Consider the following 5,871-nt stretch of genomic DNA (forward strand, 5'->3'; position numbering starts at 1 on the left):
ATTTTTTACTTAGAAAATGTGAAACTACAAAGAAAAATTAATCTCTACTTTTTTATTCATGGCAATGCTTGACTATATAAAAATTAGCTCTGTAAAAATCCAAGAGACAGCTTTTCTGGACAGTTGTTACGGCCTGATCCATGGGCTTTTCTTCATTTCATTTCATTTCATTTCTTTTTTTTAGACAGGGACTCCCTCTGTCATCCAGGCTGGAGTAAAGTGGTGTAGAAATACTGGCTCACTGCAGCCTTGACCTTCCAGGTTCAAGTGAGCCTCCAACGTCAACCTCCCAAGTAGCTGGGACTACAGTCATGTGCCACCACTCCCAGCTAATTTTGTTTATTTTTTGTAGAGATGAGGTCTCACTATGTTGCCTAAGCTGGTCTCAAACTCCTGGGCTCAAAATCCAGCCATCCAAGGTGCTAGGATTACAAGAATGAGCCACTGAACCCAGCCTATGTGCTTTTTCTGGCACATGAGAGGCACACAGCAAATGTCTGATGAGTGTATTAATTGATGCATATATTTTAATGCTAGCATAGTTTGAACTTTACTATGTTTGGTTCCTTGCATATAGATAAAGGAACCTCAAAAACAAATCACAAAGTTAACTTTGTTTTTTCTATGATTGCTGTGGTACATATTGAAAATTTTGTAGTTATGTGAGTAATATTATAATTCTGAGTAGCAACAACTAGGCCAACATTGTAAGCCTAAAATAGGTAGAGAATTTTTTGTTTTTTTTTTTTTGAGATGGAGTCTTACCCTGTCGCAGGGACTGGTGTGCAGTGGCACAATCTCAGCTCACTGCAACCTTTGTCTCCCGAGTTCAAGCTATTCTCCTGCCTCAGCCTCCTGAGTAGCTAGGATTTCAGGCGCCTGCCACCAAGCCCGGCTAATTTTTTGTATTTTTAGTAGAGACGGGTTTCACTATGTTGACCAGGCTGGTCTTGAACTCCTGACCTTGTGATCTGACCGCCTCGGCCTCCCAAAGTGCTGGGATTACAGGCATGAGCCACCGTGCCCGGCCATGCTTGCTGGATAATTTTATCTGAAGAAATGATGTATCCCTATTTGTGAAATAAGTATTTTAATATATCACGTGATTATAGTGTAAAATAATCTGTTGTAAATCACCAAAATTGTTATTTGAATGACAATATTATGCAGTCTTGTGTCACTCAACAGCAGAGATATATCTGAGAAATGCATCATTAAGGGATTTGTTATTGTGCACCATTATAGACTGTACTAATGCAAAGCTACATGACCTAGCCTACTACTTAACTAGGCTATGTGGTTTACAGTATAGCCAACTGCTTCCGGTTTACAAACCTGTACAGCATGTCACTGTACTGAATCCAATGTAGGCAACTATAGCACAATAGTATGTATTTGTTCATCTCAAATATACAAATGTAGAAAGAGTACATTAAACATTTAATAAAAGATGAGAAATGGAATACCTGCATAGAACACTTACCATGAGATAACCTTTTAAAGACTGAAACTTGCTCTGGGAGTAAGTAAGTGAATGGTGAGTTAATGTGAAAGCCGAGCACATTTCTGTACATTACTGTGGAATGTATAAACACTGTACATCTAGGCTGCACTAAATTAAAACAACACTTTTCTTTAACAATAAATTAATCTTAGCTTTCTGTAACTTTTCTTACTTTAAAAACTTTAATTTTTAAATGTTTGACTTTTTAAATAACACTTAACCACATTGTACAGATGTAAAAAAAATTTATTACCTTATATCCTTATTCTAAAACTTTTTTCTATTTTAACTTTTTTTAGCTGTTAAACTCTAGGCTAATTGTCATGCAAACATACGCATTAGCCTAGGCCTATACAAGGTCAAGATCATCAATATCACTGTCTTCTGCCTCCACTTCTTATCCCATTGGGAGGTTTCTAGAGGCAAAAAGACGCATGGAGCTTTCATCTCTGCCTTCTTATGGAATGCCTCCTGAAGGACATGCCTGAGGTTGTTTTACAGTTAATTTTTTTTTTTTTTAAGTAGAAGGAATACAGTCTAAAATAGTGGAAAAAATAGTATAGTATAGTATAGTATCATATAGTATATATAGTATAGCATAGTACAGTATATATAGTATAGTATAGTACAGTATAGTATAGTATGTACTTAAACCAGTAACATAGTCATTTATTAGCATTATAAAGCACTATGCACTATACATAATTGTACGTGGTATACTTTTTTATATAACTGAGAGTGCAGTAGGTTACATCAACATCACTACCAACAAGTGAGTGGTGCATTGTGAACAATGGTTGCATTGTCCCTAGGTAATAGGAATTTTTCAGCTCCCTTATGATCTTATGGGGCCATCATGATATAAGCAATTTTTCATTGATCAAAATGTCATGATGCAGTGCATAACTGTACTTGAACCAATTCCATCATATCCCAGAGTATTTGATCTGAGCACTATGCTCTACCACCTCCAATCTTAAACACTAGTGTAGAAACCAGACACTAAGATGTTAACATTTGAAAAATATATGAAAGTGTTTACTTACCAAATATCCTTTTTAATATTTTTGTGGTTATTTCTATAGCCCTTGTAAAATATGTCATACATTAAAGAAATTATCTATTTATCTGTGGTATTTTCAGATTCATTACTAGTTTTAATAAAAGCATGTTTTATTTAAATAGAATTTCTATTCTCAGAAGCTTTTTTTTTTTTTTCTTTTAAAAGAGACAGAATCTCACTGTGTTGCCCAGGCTGGAGGGCAATGGCCTGATGTGAGCTCACTGTAACCTCTGCCTCCCGGGTTCGAGCAATTCTCATGCCTCAACCTCCCAAGTAGTTGGGACTGTGGGGATGCGCCACCACACCGGGCTAATTTTTGTATTTTTAGTAGAGACAGGGTTTCACCATGTTGGCCAGGCTGGTCTTGAACTCCTGGTATCAAGAGATCTACTAGCCTCAGCCTCCCAAAGTGCTGAAATTACAGGTGTGAGCCACCGCGCTCAGTCTCAGAGGCTTTTTTTAATCACCTAATCCTTTTCATTTATGCTGTTCAAAATTAAAAGAAAGTGAAGAAATTTCACAAATGCAGTTAAATATGTCTTTCAGTTATGTGTTTTATTGGAATGTAATGTTTAAGAAAATCAGCAATGATTTTGATATTTTTCTATCTGCTACCATATATATTAATATGTAAATTTAATTAATTATATGTTGGTAATTCTAAATGCAGATATGTTCAGAAAACAACATAGAGAATTGTTGTCTATGTCACAGTAAGAAGACAGAAGAAAACTATACATAAAATTTGGCATCAATAGAAAAAGTAAACCATCAGATATTCTTCCTGATATCCAAATACTACCCAATGTAGTTAATATTTAGACTTATTGTTCCTGTTGAATGTGTGTGTGTTCTAATTTTCAATAGAACTTTGCATTTAAAGATCTCAGAGGAGATTTATTCATTCCACAGCTACTTATTGATTTCTTAGTTCCTGAACAGAACTATTTGAGGAAGTAAAGATATAGCAGTAAACACAACAAACTCTGATTCTCATGCATTTTGTCTCATGGGAGGGTTTAGAATGTAAACAAATAAGTATGTCAGGTAGTGATAAGGTCTATGAAGAGAAACAAGGTGAAGGAAGAGAGTCAAGGCTTTGGGATGCGGAGGCTGGTGGCACTGTATGTAGAGTGCTAATGGAAGACATCTATGATAAGATTAATCAGCTGAGAAACCTGAGAAAGCAAGCCATGTAAATATCCTTGATACAGTTTTGACTTTTATCTCCTCCAAGTACCATGTTGAAATGTGATCCCCAATGTTGGCAGTGGGACCTAGTGGAAGGTGTTTGTGTCATGGAGGTAGATCCCTCATGCATGGTGTGGTGTTGTCCTTGGAGTAATGTGTGAGTTCTCTCTCTTTTAGTTCATGTGGGAGCTGGTTGTTTACAGAGACTAGTACCCTTCCCTCTTGCTTGATCCCTTCTTGCCATGTGACATGCATATTCCCCTTTCAACTTCTGCCATGAGTAAAAGCTGCCCAAGGCCTCACTAGAAGGCTTGCAGATGCTGGTGTCCTGCTTGTACGGCCTGCAGAATCACGAACCAAATAAATCTCTTTTCTTTACCCAGGATCAGGTATTCCTTTATAGAAATGCAAAATGGACTAATAAAATCCTAGTAAAGGTAATTCCTGGAAAAAAAAGTTCTTCAGAAGGGAAACTGTGCAGTGCGTGGTTCAAGGAACCACAACAGTCCAGTGTGGTTAAGCAGAATGAGTGAAAGGAAGAGTATGGTGAAATCAGAGAGCTGGTGAGACACCAGGTCATGCAGCAACATTGGGAATTCACATTTTGAGCAGAAGTAGCATGATGTGATTTAAGTCTTTAAAATCTCCTGGCATTTATGAGGCAAGGATAGAAATGGGAAGAAGAATTACAAGTGTATTGTAGTAATCAAGATTATAGAAGTGGTGGTATCGATAGAAGTAGTTAGGAGTTGTTAAATTCTGAATAAATTTTATGAAGTAGTTAGGAATTGTTAAAATCTGAATAAATTTTATGAAGTTGTTAGGAGTTGTTAAATTCTGAATAAAATTTAAAAGTAGAACCAAATAGATTTTAAGATGGATTAGGTAAAGAATGGTAAAGAAATAAACCAAAGATGATTTCTAGGTTTGACATCAGCAACTGCCTAAATGGTAAAGATGGTTACTGAGATAGGGAAGGATAAGTTTAGTAATCATAAGTGTGTTAGGATATATCGAATTGGTGATACCTATTATAATTCCAGGGAGATATATTGAGGAGAATGTTAGATTTGTAACTCTGGCATTAAGGGGGAAAACTGACATATAAGTTGGGCCATTGCCAACAATGGCATTTAAGGCCATGGGACTAAAGTGATATCACCGCAAAGAATGCATGTTATTAGGAAAGAGGTTTGAAGTCACCTTGGGTGACTTCTACATTTAAAGAGTATAAAAATAAGAACCAGGAGAAAGTTTTGGAAGTTGAGGATAAGAGATGAAGGTGAAGAAGAGCTGTTTATGAGAGTCAAAGGGTGAACTGACTAGGAAACTACATTAGGACTATGTAGCATTACAGATCCAGTTGATTTTTGCTGTAATATTTAAGATTAGACTATTAATATAGTTCTTATTAGATACAGGCACAAAATATGTGGCAAGCTAAGCTTAACCAAGGTTTTTGTTTTTCTAGAAAAGCACAAAGGAAGAAGAGAAAGTAAGGGCATATGCAGGTATGTGATTCTGATCATGCTACATAGAGTGCAAGCTGGGTAAGTAGTGAAGTGAGGACATTAGGTATGTGTGAAAGTTAATGGGTTGGCAGACCCAATAAGGCTAAAATAATTTTGAAGGAATGAACTGAAAGGGTAGGAGGAAGTGACCAGAGACTTGATTGCTTGAAATCAATGCTATGGAACATATGCCGTTGTTGATAAGGACAAGATGATGGAGTGTGGCCACAAGATTTGAGAGCTGAGCCAGGGGGAGACATGTTACTACTGGAGGTGAGGGAACTGAGAGGCCAGGCTACTCTAAGTTTTATCTACACAGATACTGAGATTGCCAAGAATAAAAAAGATGGTATAGATCAGGAAATATATATGATAGGCCAGAAACTAAACTTCTCAAGAAATAAAGAGGAATAATCCATGAATTGTATAAACAGGTTATTCATCTCTAGGATCTATAATATCCACAGAGGATTTAAGAAATGTTTCATGTAAGTCCTCAGATATGTCTTCAAAATATTGTCATTATTTGCCAACTAAGCCAATAGTGTTATTTCATACTTTCAGAAGCATTTGTTGTCTAAACTTTTATTTTTTGCTTTATA

The sequence above is a fragment of the Rhinopithecus bieti genome, unplaced genomic scaffold, assembly GCF_001698545.2.
Source record: "Rhinopithecus bieti isolate Rb0 unplaced genomic scaffold, ASM169854v2 scaffold_38740, whole genome shotgun sequence".
NCBI lineage: Eukaryota > Metazoa > Chordata > Mammalia > Primates > Cercopithecidae > Rhinopithecus > Rhinopithecus bieti.